The sequence below is a fragment of the Callithrix jacchus genome, chromosome 21, assembly GCF_049354715.1.
Source record: "Callithrix jacchus isolate 240 chromosome 21, calJac240_pri, whole genome shotgun sequence".
Classification (NCBI taxonomy): Eukaryota; Metazoa; Chordata; class Mammalia; order Primates; family Cebidae; genus Callithrix; species Callithrix jacchus.
The window spans coordinates 6450577-6467247 of record NC_133522.1 but is presented as its reverse complement, the minus strand read 5'-3'; positions in this window follow the sequence as shown (position 1 = coordinate 6467247).

Sequence of the window (16671 nt, the reverse complement as noted above, 5' to 3'; positions counted from 1 at the left end):
TTGTACAGTGAAAACAATAAAACATTACTGAAAGAAGTTTAAAAAGACATAAATAAATAGAACATCTCAATTTTATGGATTGGAAGACTCAATATCTTTAAGATGTCAGTACTATCCACTGTGATCTATAGATTCAGTACAACAGTTTTAAAGTCCCATTGATGTATTTGTAGATGCAAAAACAATTCTAAAAGGTTTTATATAGAATTTCAAGAGACCCTGAATAGCCAAAATAATCTCAAAAGAGAGGGACAAAGCTGGATAATTATTCTCTGATTTCAAAACTTACTACAAAGCTACAGTTGTCAAAACAATGTAGTTCTGTCACAAAGACAGGTATATTGTCCAATCGAATGAAATAAAGAGCCTAAAAATAAAACCATGCATATATGGTCAAATGATTTTTAACAAGGGAGCTAAAATTGTTCAACAGCAAAAAATTAAAAAAATAAAATAAAATAAATCTTTTCTACAAGGGATTCTGGGAAAACTAAATATTCACATGCAAAAATGAAGTTGGACCCTTACCTCATACTATATACAAAAATTAAGTAAAATGAATCAAAGACCCAAATGTAAGACTCAAAACTGTAAAACTCCTATGAGAAAACAAAGGGAAAAAGCTTTGTGACATTGGATTTGGCAATGGTTTAAATATGACACCAAAGATACAGGCAACAACAACAAAAATTTACACAAAGAAGACTTCATGAAAACTCAAAATTGTTTGTGCTTTAATAAGCCACCATTAACAAAGTAAAAATGCAACCTACAGAATGAGAAAAAATATTAGCAAATTATAAATCTGGTAAGGAATTAATATCTAGACTATATTTCTAAACAAAGTATATTTTTAAAGTTCATGGAGAAAAAAAGCAGTAAAAAATGAACAAAGAACTTGAGTAGTAACTTATCCAAATAAAATATGCAAACTAGAGGAGACATAAGATGCTCAATATCACCAATCATTAGGGAAATGCAAATCAAAATTACCTTGAGATACCACCTCATGCCCATTAAAATGGCTAGGTTCAGAAAAACCAACCAACCAACCAATCAAACAAACAAACAAAACAAAACAAAAAAACAGAAAACAGCTATTGTTGGGAGGATGTGGAGAAATCGGAACCACGGAAATCTGACAGTTCATAAAAAATTAAATAAAGAATTAACATAGGATTCAGCAATTTCTGCTTCCGGGTATATGCCCAAAGTACTAAAAGCAAGGTCTTGAAGATAACGTTTGCACACCCATGTTTACAGCAGTATTATCTACAATAGGCAAAACATGGAAGCACCCAAGTGGCCATTGACAGATAAATAAATGTTTAAAATATGCTGCGTGTATATACGTTTGTGTGTATATATACATATATATATATCCATTTATATATTTATATTTATATATATATCCATTTATATATATAATGGATATATATATATAAATATAATATATATATTATATTATATTGACCTTTAAGGTCAATTAATGTTCCATTATATATTTATATTTATAAATATATATATATAATGGAACATTAATTGACCTTAAAAAGGAAAAAAATTTTGACTTAAATGGCAATGTGAATGAATCTTGAGGATATTGTGCTAAGTGAAATAACCAATCACACATGCAAAAAAAATGTTTAATTTTATTTATATGAGATATTTAGAGTAGCCAAGTTCACAGAGACAGAAAGTAGAATGGGGGTTAGTAGGGGATCAGGGAGAGAAAAATGAAGGTAGTTTAATGGGTATCTTCAATTTGTGAAGATAAAAAGAACTAAGGAGATGGGTTTTGGTGACAGTAACACAATAATGTGAAAGTACTTAATACTTTCAGAATCTAGACCTAAAAGCAATTAAAATTTTGTTGTATGCGTATTTTACTACACTGATAAAAATTTGGGGAACAAAAGAGTACCAGAGTTATACAAGCATCCCTTTTAGTTATACTCATACCTGTGACAAAAATGTTTACATTAAGGTAATTTTAATATTAATACTGATGTTTCATACACACTTGAGTTACCATTGTGTAAATGTAAAAATATGTCCTACCTCCTTTCTTGCGATATGGACAGGATCACTTCCTCCCTTTATTAATTTCTGCTTAAGTGTTGTCTCCTTAGTGAGCTCTTTCCTGACCAACTTATGAAGAATTGTTTTCTCCTATCAGATCCCATAGTCTCCTTGATTTTTATTATTTTTAAGTAAAATATTTCATATTAAAACATATTAATCTGCTTACTTCTTTATTATCTGTCTTCCAACTTGAACATAGCCCATTGAGGGCAGAAACACTGTTCCATGCACCTCTTGTCGCCTGCAGAGAGAGCAGGAGTTCAAAAAAATTTACTGGACAAATGGAAGTATCATATAATGCACTAAAATGGCAGGAGGCTATCTCTCCTAGCTGTGAACATTTCAGAGAAAGGGGCATTTACTTACTACCAGGGATTTTTGTACATAAGACATAATCAATACATATTAATAAGAAAGTGTTCAAGTGAAATGATATTCTTCCAGAAATGTCTAATATCTTCCAGAGCTGAATTGGCAGAGGTAACAGTTTCAGTGACTGACAAAGTTACAGATGGAACCTTTGCATAAGACAGTGAATGAAATAGAACCAACTGCAGGAAGCTCATTTGCAGTTCATTGTTTTCATTAAACATACCCATCAATCAACTGAAACCAGCTGCTCAATTTTCAGAAACTACGGGTAACATTTTTTACTGAAAAGGATAATGAACCTATGACAAAAATACCATGTGAGCCTTTAAATCAGATTACTCTGCTAAGCTTTCATTAAACTAACATAGACTTTTTTTTTTTCATTTAACTTTTGAATTTGTCTTGAGTTCTAATAACCTTCATGGGTCAGAGAAAAAGAAATCTTGTTTTAGTGAAGCCTTTATATTCTGCTTCTGATAGATGAATACAGTTGAGTAATCCTGAAGGATTTTTCTTTTTTCAATTTAAAAATGTAATCTTAGTCACGAGAACACATTTCAATTACTACTCACCCATTTGACTGAATTCACGCCTGCCTCTAAACCACGTGATTTACAGACCTCGTAATTCCATCAGGCTTAGTCTTCTCACTGCTCCTCAAGTGTGTGCCAACCAAGTTAGTGTTCTTTTAGCATAGCTTTTCCTCACATCCCAGATTCCTTAGCGATCTAGGATTTCCAAAATGATTTTCTACGACCAATTATAATGATCAAAACAGCTCAGTTCTCTCTTTGTGTGACATACAGAATTCTGTAAGGTTTGATCAGAGCCTTAGCTCTAAGTTTCTCCTGTAGAAGCTGACTTTTCATATTCACAAGCTGTGTGAGTAGAAATTACTGTGTCAGTTCTGTGCCTTGCTCTTTATTTATATGGTATAATAAATGCATCTGGCAAAAGCATTCAGAACTAAAAGAAGCCTATTTCCCTACTGCAGACTTGGATTATTCATACATTAGCCACTTCTCCTAATTTAGATCACTCTCTGCCATCAGACCACACCTTATTTAGTAGCATTAATTGGACATCTAGATGTGCCTTTTTCTTAAGCTAAATAATTCTGCCATGTTGATGTTTCCTGATCTAAAACAGGACTCATTATGTTAATTTCAACGGGTAGGCTGCAGAAACCCTGTCTGTCTAAGCTTTATTCTAGGAATGGCTTGGTTTTAGAAGTAAATGACTACTAAAGTGGGTCTGAACTCTTTCGGCAAGACATTTGTCTGAAAGGAAATATGAAGGTAAGCTTTTAATTTGGAATTCTATTTATTAGTTGAGCACCGGGAAGTGTGACAAAATGAGCTCCAAATTAAACCATGCCTTCCTTGCATTCAAGAGGTCAAATCTGAAAGAAAATGTAGATATAGAGGCAATAACCAAAAACACCATAGGAAAGACACACACAAACCTAAACAGGCATTATGGAGGATGCCCCGTTAAGAGTGGGGTAGACTTCAGTGCTCACATAAAAGTAAAGGTAAATAAATGGTCCGTGCAGAAAGAATGGAGTGAGCAAAGATGTAAATGTATAAAAGTGCACAGAAGACCCGGGGGATAGAAAATGCTTCCATCTGCTCTGTTGGTCAATCATTGATATTCAGAGGTTCTGGGTGCCAAATAAGCCTCGGTATCCATCTGCATTCACTCAAGTGAGTGAGAGATATTATAGATTACATCACTGGCTCTAAAATGTTAGTGCCCTTAAGATTAACTGAAAAGTCTGTCAAACATAGATTTTATGATTGATCCACAGAGTGAAGAAATATGCATATTCAATGAGCACCTCAGGAAGTTTTGATTCAGATCAATACCATTCAGGTCCAGGGAAGCAGGGTCCTGCTGCAGGTCCTCATCAGAGGCTCCTCATTTTTGAAGTACCTTTCTCAAAACTTTCTGATCTTCTCTCTAGTGCTTGGAATCAGCTATCCAGGCTGTGTGGCACATACCAGGACCCATATGGGCTTCGGTCTAGTTTCTCTGAGTCCCCTTCAAATCTTTCTCACAGTCATGGGTTCAACATATGTCCTAAGGACCTACGAGGGTTTTTTTCATAGATCCAGTATTTCCTCCATAGGATTAGGTTAAGATTGGGCTATGAACATAGAGCTGTCACGCTGATTTAGGTGAAACTTACATTAGAGTCCAGACAAGTTAAGCACTCCAGACTAGCTACAGCTATGAAACTTAGGCTCTATACATGACTACAGACCTGAGAATCAGCTTTGGACCTTCTGTTGGCTGTCATCTATCTGTGTTATGACCCTATGCTCTATAGCAACTAAGTGTGGCAGACGTGATTGCAAGCATTCTGTAATCTATATAGTCCTCACTACTGAAACTAAAGAAGTTTTCCATTACCTTAACCAATTTTGTGTCACGAATCAGGCAGTCCTTCATTGGTTGACATGTGCTGCTCCATAATGTCAATGGGTCATTCTGATTCATATTTCTTTTTTGACACTGAGTGATGGGGTCACCTGTTGCTCTTCTAGGTCAGTCTTAAGCCATGTCAGTTGAGGGATGGATATTCCTATGAATTTTATATAATTTGGCTCCACAAATGTTTGTTGAGCCCCTATCGTATTCTAGACATGGTTCTAGTTGTGATAACATAATGCTCAATTAAGTCGTGACTCATACGCTCAAGGAGATCAAAGTTTGTGAGATGAACACGTAAAATAAGGAGCAAATGTTATTATGGTGTATTACAGAAGAATAGAAAACACAAATCACTAAGGGAACATAGATAAGTGATAGCAAATAGGGGAACAGAGTAATAAACAAACAAGCAAATAAACAAATAAAAATAAATAAATACATACATACATACATGAAGGAACATAGTTAGCAACAATTCTGGATGAACTTGCATTTAAATCAACTCAGAATATGTTTTGTTTTGTTTTGTTTTTTGAGACGGAGTTTCGCTCTTGTTACCCAGGCTGGAGTGCAATGGCGCGATCTCGGCTCACCGCAACCTCCGCCTCCCGGGTTCAAGTGATCTTCCTGCCTCAGCGTCCCGAGTAGCTGGGATTACAGGCACGTGCCACTGTGCCCAGCTAATTTTTTGTATTTCTAGTAGCGACGGGGTTTCACCATGTCGACCAGGATGGTCTCGATCTGCCGACCTCGTGATCCACTCGCCTCGGCCTCCCAAAGTGCTGGGATTACAGACGTGAGCCACCGCGCCCGGCCCAGAATATGTTTGTAAGTAAGCACTCGTATATTCTTTCGAACAGGAAACATTTTGGTGCATGTCTACGCTGTGGCAGATACTATACTAATCACTGACAGTGGAAAACACTGTCAAAGAATGACATGGATAATACACAATCACACACAGAAACAAGTGGAACAATAAATGAACCTTTCTTAGGCTGTGATCTCCCTCAGGGATATGTCCCTCCTCTGTTTATAATAAAGCTAAGCTTTTTTTTTTTTTTTTTCAGATTTTTTGAATACATGAAAGTAAAAAAAAATTTGATGTTTTTACAATTTAAAGAGCAAAGAAACAGCAAACAAACAAACTGAACAACATTTATCTCAGGCCCTTGCTGGGAAAATAGTACTTAGAGCTTTCCTTTGAAGTCATTTTCTCCCTAATTGCAAACTATCCACAGCAAGTTTGTTAAGAGTTGCTCCCTATTAGACTGATGAGTTGCTTGTCAAAGCTTTAAGAGATGGAAATAATCTGAATGATGAGGAGCTGGATAAGATAACATCCATAAGCATAAGGTTCTGTCTATATTTTGTCAACATTCTTAACAGCAAACCCCTTCATTGAACCCTATACAGAGGAATACTTCTACAAGTTAACCCAGTGAGCTTTGGGTTTATTATTATTCCGGGCTCATCTCATCATTAAAAGGAGTTATTCATTATGCTTATTTGTCGAGTTCCTGTAACATAACACATCCTGTTTGTCAACTGAAATAGTGCACTCTGAAAATAGCAGCAATTATTATTCTTATCATCAATATTTTATTTGGTACATATGAAGGACCTCCTGAACTTGGCATTACATTTATAAAATAATAATTAATATTATCATAGATTTTTGAAGCCATTTATTAATTGACATTGTGTACATTGTCAAGGAAGATATTAGGGTTTGAAAACCACTGACTTGACCAATTTGGATGATTTATTTAGGACAGGGAACAGTTGAAAGGATGCAAGATGAAAATTTTCGTTGCATCAAATTTGGCAACTTTTCTTTGTGTCATGTTCAAAACATTCAACTGATGAACAATCATGATACAAAACACTGGACCTTTCATTCCGTTTAAACCCTGTGTGGAAACCAAAAATATGAAAGTGAAAACATTTGTGATGCCATTTCTTCAAGACACTGAAATGTGAAGCCAGTTAATGGGAGTCAATATTAAGCCTTTTTGAAATGACAATTACCATTTAAATATATAAACACATGTGTGTGTGTGTGTGTTTGTATTCACTCTGATGGTGACTTTAGGTTTTATACACACACAGATGAATACACATGCACACAGACACACATACAAACAGCATAATATAGGGTAAATATGTATATAATTCAAGCTTGATAGAGTGCTATGTTATGTTGCCACTTCATAAAATGATTTATTGGCTCGGACTTTGGACATATTTAGGATTTCTCTCTAAATGATATTTTAGTTGAGATAGCTTCCAGAAGAAAATTGGGTTCCACTGAATTTTGTCTTTGAACTTCAGCTTCAAATGAGCTATTACTCACAAGTATTGAAATCCATGCACAAAAATCTCAGTGACCTACACACTATCACTTTCAGATATTTTGCCCTAAAGAGCAAAACGTGGTTGCCTTATTCCAGAACACTTTAAGATATATATTTTTACCACCTTAAGACATATAAGAATCATGTGGGGGCCTTTGAAATACAGAGTTCTAGCCTCTGCAGGATTTTAGTGTGGAAGAAGACTCTAACAATACTCAGCCACACTCTGAGACACATTGCCTACAGAGAGAAGACCTAATGATTAGAAACTAAAATTATAATATCTCTTTATATTTGATAGTGAATTTTTTTCTTAATTATCTCTACATTAATTTCATGGTCTCATTAAATTCTGGATCAGATCTCCAAAGTAAAATGCAGGCAATTGAGGAGCAAAGATACTAGATTGAAGTGTAGAAAAAGGATTAGAACTCAACTTATTTTTAAAAATTCATCTATTTTTTATTCTTTTCACTATGTTTTATAATATAAAATATATAAAAGTATAATTTAAAAAATACAAAAGTTATGCAACAAAAGCCACACTTGACAAATAGAATCTAATTAAATTCAAGAGCTTCTGCACAGCAAAAGTAACTATCATTAGAGTGAACAGGCACCCTACAGAATGGGAGAAAATATTTGCAATCTAGCCATCTAAAAAAGGGCTAATATCCAGAATCTACAAGGAACTTAAACAAATTTACAATAAAAAAACACAAACAACCTCATCAAAAAGTGGGCGAAAAATATAAACACGTGTCTCAAAATAATACATTTATGCAGCCAACAAACATATGAAAAATACCTTATCATCACTGATCATTAAAGAAATGCAAATCAAAACCACAAAATGATACCATCTCACACCAGTTAGAATGATGACCATTAAAACGTCAGGAAACAACAGATGCTGGAGAGGATGTGGAGAAATAGGAACACTTTTACACTGTTGGTGGGAGTGTAAATTAGTTCAACCATTGTGGAAGACAGTGTGGCAGTTCCTCAAGGTTCTAGAAAAAGAAATACCATTTGACCCAGCAATCCCATTACTGAGTATATACCCAAAGGATTATAATTCACTCTACTATAAAGACACATGCAGACGTATGTTTATTGTGGCACTGTTCACAATAGCAAAGACCTGGAACCAAGCCAAATGACCATGGATGATAGGCTGGATGAAGAAAATATGACAAATATATACCATGGAATACTATGCAGCCATAAAAAAGGATGAGTTCATATCCTTTATGGGAACATGGATGAAGCTGGAAACCATCATTCTCAGGAAACTAACATAGAAACGGAAAACCAAACACCGCATGTTCTCACTCATAAGTGGAAGTTGAACAATGAGAACACATGGACCCAAGGAGGGGAACATCACACACCAGGGTCTGTCGGGGGTGAGGGGATTGGGGAGGGATAGCAACAGGAGAAATACCAAATGTAGATGAGGGATTGATGGGTGCAGCAAACCACCATGGCACGTGTATACCTATATAACAAACCTGCACATTCTGCACATGTATCCCAGAACTTAAAGTATAATACAAAGAAGGAAAGAAAGAAAGCAAACCAGAAAAATAATCAGCCATAACATTTATAAATATGGGTACCTAGTCCCATATATATATGAAATGCATAATCAAAAACTTCTAAAGTTTGAAAATTACTGTTATAAATTATGCATCTGTAGTAATGTCCCCATGGTACGAAGTTCTCCTGAGATCTCACTGTTTAGAAGTGTGAAGCTCGTCTCCCTCACCCCGTTGCTCTTGCTCTGGCCATGTGCTGCACCTGCTCCTGCTTTGCTTTGCCTTCTATCATGATTGTAAGTTCCTGAGGCCTCCTCAGAAGCTGAGAAGTCGCCAACACCATGCTTCCTGCACAAGCTGTGGAGCCGTGAGCCAATGAAACCTCTTTTCTTCTTTCTTTATCAACTACCCAGTCTCAAATATTTCTTTAGAGCAATGTGAGAGTGAACTAATGCCCTCCAAAAGGCACGTTTTGTTGCCAAAGCAAAATAAAAGGCCATGACTTGTTTTAGAGCAGTGGAGAATTGCAATACTCACATGTACAAGAAATACTGGTAAGGAAACATAATTGAAACAAAAAATTAATATTTAATACAATTTTTCCAGTTCTAAATATTACATTGTAATTGTTCAAACACACTAACATACCTGCATATCGGTGCTGATCATAGAACTATATATGTTTATATTATAACAAAAATATTTTAATTAATATATCGCATTTCACAATAGAGCATATAGGTTAGTGCTCTGCTAGCATGTATTTCTTTTTATTTGAAAATCATCCTTTGATACAACTTATCAAATTATCTAACCCAAAGGAATAAAGAAAATTCCTTTCTCTGGATAACTATTACACATAATGTAAAAGCAGTTGAAAACTACCCATTTCAGCATCATTATCATATTAGTTATTGAATTTGGAAGGGAGGAAATATGATTATAGGAAAACCTGGAATTTTGACTTTCCTGTGCTATAGAAACAATTGAGGTATTTAAATTATTTGTTTTTTTTATTTGTAATTGTACATTAGGTTCTGGGGTACATGTACAGATTATGCAGGATTGTTGCATAAGTACATACATGGCAATGTGGTTTGTTGCCTCCATCCCCTGTCACCTATATCTGGCATTTCTCCCCATGTTATCCCTCCCCAACCTCCCTACCCCCATTGTCCCTCCCCTAGTCCCCCACAACAGACCTCAGTGTGTAATGCTCCCCTCCCTGTGTCCATGTGTTCTCATTGTTCAACACCCATCTGTGAGTGAGAACATGCTCTGTTTGATTTTCTGTTCTTGTGCTGCTTGCTGTGAATGAAGGTTTCCAGATTCATCCATGTCCCTAGAAAGGACAGAAACTCATCGTTTTTTGTGGCTGCATAGTATTCCATGGTGTATATGTGCCACGTTTTCCATGTCCAATCTATCATCAATGGGCATTTGGGTTGGGTCCCGGCCTTTGCTATTGTAAAAGTGCCACAGTGAACATACGTGTGCATGTGTCTTTATAATAGAATGTTTTATAATCCTTTGGATATATACCCATTCATAGGATTGCTGGGTCAAATGGAATTTCTATTTCTAGGTCCTTGCGGAATTTCCACACTGTCTTCCACAATGGTTGAACTAATTGACACTCCCACCAACAGTATAAAAGTGTTCCTATTTCTCCACATCTTCTCTAGCATCTGTTGCCTCCAGATTTTTTTAATGATCACCATTCTAATAATAGTGGGACATTTAAACACTTCACTGTGAGTATTAGACAGATCAACAAGACAGAAAATTAACAATGATATCCAGGACTTGAACTCAGATCTGGACCAAGCAAACTTAATACACATCTATAGAACTCTCCACTGCAAATCCACAGAATATACATTCTTCTCAGCACCACATCACACCTACTCTAAAATTGACCACATAATTGGAAGTAAATCATTCCTCAGCAAATACAAAGGAAAGGAAATCATAACAAACAGTCTCTCAGACCACAGTGCAATCAAATTAGAACTCAGGATTAAGAAACTAACTCAGAACCACACAACTTCATGGAAACTGAACAACTGGCTTTTGAATGTTGACTGGATAAATTATTTATTTATTTTGATTGTCTTATTTTGTTTTATTTTACTTTATTTTATTTTATTTTTGTGACAGAGTCTTGCTCTGTCACCCAGGCTGGAGTTCAGTGGTGCAGTTTCGGCTCACTGCAACTTCCACCTCCCGAGTTCAAGTGATTCCCCTGCCTCAGCATCCTGAGTAGCTGGACTATAGGTGCGAGCCACCATGCTGGCTAATTTTTTGTTTTTAATGAAGATGGGTTTTCACATGTTAGGATAATCTTGATCTCCTGACCTTGTGATCCACTGGCCTCTGCCTCTCAAAGTGGGATTACAGGCTTGAGCCACCACGCCTGGCCTAAATCTTTTTTAAGAACAGGCAATTCACTGGTGTCTATGCCAAATTTCATCAGCTTGAAGGGACTTGGCTTTTCACAGCCTAGTTTTAAGCATGAGGAAATTATAACTGAAAACATATTGTGTCCTGTGATCTTAGAGGTGGCAACTTTTCCTACAAAACTGGGCAGGAGATTGATCTCATTCTTTGATTTTCTACTTTTTTCCTGAAGAATTTGAATTTACTGTATTTTAACCAAGAGCACAGCCTTAGTTAGAAGAGCAATGCTTCATAACTACATAATAGCTTCATCAACAGACAAGAGTCTGTTTCCTTCAATGAAGCCACAAATATGTTGAAAGGCCCCAGCTTTCTTCAGGATGTACAAAGATGTCTGTTCAAGTCAATTTGGGCCTATTTTCCTTCTTTGCGGTAGCAGTGGTTGTCTGGATGAGTGGGTGTACATTTAACACACATCTTACAGATTTTTAATAATGCATTCTTTGGGAGAAAGGAAGACCAATTTTTTCCCATGCTGTGAGCACTTAAAGCACTTCTATGATGACTTATTGGTTTTATTTAACAATTGAAGATTGATTGAACAGGGAAATAAAGAGGATTTGTGAAGAAAAGGAGAAAAATACCTAAAACATTTTTATTATTATTAAGCTCATTTTATATTCATTTCTTGTCAATGCCACAAAGTCTAACATAGCAAAGTTAAAATCTCAACTGAAATTTATCGTAGTGAATTAAAAGATGTCAAACTCATTTATTTTTAAAGCTTTTCATCTAGTGGTATCAGGTCCATAATGTTTATTTGTTAATTCACTATCAATTTCCATTTGATATATTCAGTGACAGTGTGTTTCCAGCTCTAATTTATTATCATCTCAAAAGAAAAAAGAATTCTTCCAGCTCAGACTTTCTAGGGGGCAAGTACCTTGAGTATTTTCATGACCTACTTATACTGATTGTATGATTAGAAGATGACTTTGGCAAATTTTCCCTGGAGAGCTTCCTTCTGATCTGTGGCTTTCACAGCAATTTGGGTCTGTATTAGAGCAAACACGTCTGATCCATTTCTATTGTTCTTCATTTCAGGAGGAGGTTTCACATTCTCCAATAACATAATATATTGGATACTGTCAATACGTTATGAACAGTTTTCTGTGGTTATCTTGCTGTATGTCTAAAATGGATATTTAAACAAATCAATGTATTCATTTCAATTTTTTAAACTTACCATGAAATTAGGATCCTTTTCTGATCTAGTCAATATAAATTTTGTCTATTTGTTTCTAAGCTAGATGATAATTTAAGCATAATAAATAGATGCACTATTTTTATAAAAAGCTAAGATTCTATAGGTAAAATCTAAGGTTTGGTGGAAATTATTTTTTATGTCTCCTTACATTTCATATTCTTTTATTTTAAAACCATTAAGGATAATTGCTTTACCCATTTTAAAGAACTTTGTTTTATTACAGATCTTTGTTTTGAGGGAATCTATTCCTCATTAATAATCTAAATTACTCAAGCTTCAATACATTATTATTTTCTACCATTTAAAAAATACGAAGTAATAAATTTCAGAATTCTTAACTCGTATACTAGAAAACCACATCTGTTTTCTTAACTCCAAGAATAATAATAATTTCTCAATTTTTTCAGGTTGAGACTGTTAGCAGAATGCCATTTCACATGTTAGGATATGTGCCATTTTCAGTTTGACTCATTTGAATTTGACTCGGTGCAGTAGCTCAGGACCATAATCTCAGTACTTTGGGAGGTCAAGGTGAGCAGATCACTTGAGGTCACGAGTTCAAGACCAGCCTGGTCAACATGGTGAAACCATGTCTCTACAAATAATAATTAGTCCAGCGTGGTGGGGAATGTCCGTTTTGTGCCATTTTCAGTTTTTCTGATTTATTCTTAATTCGTCAACTTCACTCCTTTATGACACTAGGGTAAAAGGGACTAGCTCACCGTTCTCAGCACATACGCCCTCATGCCCCAGTTTATGCATGGTAGCCTCTTCTACAAGACCTTTAGCTCACTGGTTTTTAAGTATCATCTTTACCTCATACCTCACAACCTGGAAAAAATCTAGCAAAGTGGACAGACATTCACCCCCTTGGAGAGTTTTTATAACTTAAAAAAGAAAATATATAATAAAATTGATCCTTGAGGTTATATATCAATAATAAACGCTCACAAAAACATTTTATTCAACAGGCAAATGTGTGGATTCAGATATAACAGAAGAAGGACTTCAGGAAGGAATCTGGTTTTGGAAATTCCCTGTGTGCAGGCATACTGTTTCCACAGACCTCACTTTGTAGGATACTCCATGGGGAAGGCCATTGGTCACATTGCAGCGCACACAGTGGCCACCAGAATTTATCCCTCTTCACTCCACACTCGATTCAGCCCACATTTAGGCTACGACATTTACTATGAGTCAAGAATTGTATACACATTACCTCATGTAATGCTTATATCAGCCCTGTAAAGATCTATGTCATAATTCTCATAAGTTCACACTTGAGTTAATAAATATTTATGGGCATGACATTATCCAAGGTCACACAACCAGTTTATGAAAGAAATGGAAATCAAAGTCCAGGCTCATTTTACTGCAAAGTCGGTGTTTCTACCCTGTAGGCTCTACTGTTTGTGCTTCATGAATGCTTTATGTGCTACATCACATTGGTCCCTCTCATTGCGGTCTTCCCCATTCAGAACAAGTGATAATTCTGGGGAATATTTTATTTAGCCTCTCTACTTGTTGAATTTTCTCATGTTTTACAACATTGAACTAAAAGAAGTTTTAAATTCCCCCAAGTTTATTGTTTCTTCTAAATTTATTTTATTATTAATATTTGAGATGTAGTCTCACTCTGTAGCCCAGATTGGAGTGCAGGAGCACTATATCTGCTCATTGCAACCTCCATATCCTGGGTTCAAGCCATTCTCCTGCCTCAGACTCCCAAGTAGCTGAGATTACAGACATTCCCCACCATGCCCAACTAATTATTATTTGTAGAGACATGGTTTTACCATGTTGACCAGGCTGGTCTTGAACTCGTGACCTCAAGTGATCTGCTCACCTTGACCTCCCAAAGTACTGAGATTATGGTCCTGAGCTACTGCACTGAGTCAAATTCCAAATTTAAATTAATACAAATTCAAATGTTAAGTATCAACTGTTGAGATAAAGCAACTAAAATGTATTTGTGTTAAGTTTTAGTTTTTTCAATTAAAAAAAATAAGTGACATAAAGGAATTATTGATCGCAGAGTACACTATCTCCTTCTCTCAGGAGATCTATTTCAACTAGGAAGTGTAGTTCGCGGTCAGATTACACTCTTCTCCATTTTCACTTATAAATATAAGTGATTTGAAGCCAATATTGCCACAGACAGAATATCTAATATTTTCAGGATTGTGTCTTGATATTATGTAGTAAACTCAAAGCTTTTGTAAAGAATATGAAGTTTTAGCTACTATACAAGTCTTTCAAACCTGCCTGCCTTCATAACCCGATGTCATTTCAAAGCTCTCCTCTAACTTCCCAAGGAGCCACTACTATAAATTAAAAATTAGAATAATTATTTTACAACAGAGGAGCTGGAGAGTATACCTCTAAGGAGCAATATTACTCTTTTTAAAACTTTTTATGGCTTTAAAGATATTTTAGTTTCACTTGATGAATTTCCCTAATTGACCAGTAATCAAAAGATCAAAAGTAGGTTCAAATAATTTTATAACGTTGAACAGTACACAAAATCGCAAAATTATTTCTTCTTGGCTGCCAACTTTTTCTTTGTTTTAGGACTGCAATGCAGCTCCCAGTTTAAGCATCCCAGCCTTTCTTTGAAAGCTACTTATTTGCTTCCTGACTATGGTCATGTGCTTTCAATTGCTTTTGCATTTTACCACTTACTCTCTACAGCATTCTTTTATGGATGAACGACCGCCTGGCAAAATAGAAACTGAACCACACTCTGTAATTAAGTTCTTTGCACAATGGAAGTTAGTCATCGACACAATTAAACCACTGGCTTCAGGATCCAGTGCTGAAGGAATGCACAGCATAACCAAAGAGTATTCATTTCAGTAAGACTTTCCTAACTCATTGAATTGAAGAGTTCTGCCTGCTTTTTTGGTGTCACAACAAGAATACAAAACAAACTCTCTTTCATAAACTGAAAAGTATTCATGTCATAATAGGACTTTGTTTTTTCTATGTATTTTTTAAAGATTTTTTCACTGTTTCTGAACTATTGACAGAGATTTCAGAATATTGGTGGGAAGATATAATTTAGGGATTATTTTCTTGTTCAGGCCTAGAAAAACTGTTCTAAAACATAAAACGTAGTGTTTAAAAGCAAAATATTTAAATATTTTTCTATTTTAATATAAAGTATCATTGAAACATAAATATAATAAATATAATATAAAATCATTAATTTTAATATGCTTCAGTTCTTCAAAATATAAATAACTTTCACAGTTAGTTAAGAATGCTCTAGGAGTTTTAACTTATTACATAAAATTCAATATTACGTGATGGCTAGGTATGTATCTAGACTAAAAGATATGATAAACAACCACTAAGTTGCTGGAGATGTATTTTTTAAAGAAAATTGTAAAATTTTAAATAAGTATGGTTTGTTTTTAAAATTTAATTAATCAATTTTCAAAGTGACATATGAGGATAAAAATCTTGACAAGGAAATGATCCAAGGTCAACTGAGTTAATAAAAAATTTTCAAATTGCTCCTGGCCCTTTGATCATATTATTGATCAAAAGCATTCACAGAGTCTACTGAAGCACCTACGAAGTCAGATAAAAGTATAAAACGTAGAAAACAATCCCACAATGTTACAAAATTGTGTAACATTCAGTAATTCTGTGACTGCAATTGTTGACAGTGTTGAAGAATACATTTATGTGAAGAATGCGGGTTAATGATCTTATTGTTTGTAAGTTCATATGAACATTTCTCCTTTGATATTTCATTTTAAGTTTTCATTATAGTAACTAGCATGTTTGAACTTGACCATACCCAAATGTGTGAAACTATAAATATCCAGAGAACTCCAAAGAAAATGCAGTTGCAATTAGTGTTTCTACTGCAATGTTTTTTCTGATACTAGTTTTTGACTAGGCATTTATTTTTCCTTTGACAGAGGATTGTAAATAGCTTCTAGTTGATAGTAACTGAATATGGTCACGTGACTTACTCCCACAACTAGTACACTATTTTGTGCACTTTGAATTTAAGGACAACCATTAAATTTCTGGTGCAATAGAAACATGACCAAGTACAGTCTGGTTTTGGAAAACTTGTTTTTTTCAAATTGCCTATGATCATTCTCCATCCACCTCTCTCTGTTAGTGCCATCCTTAGCATTCCCATGGGATATTTAAAAAATGTTTCTTCCTGGAGGCGGCAAACCACTTGCCGTGT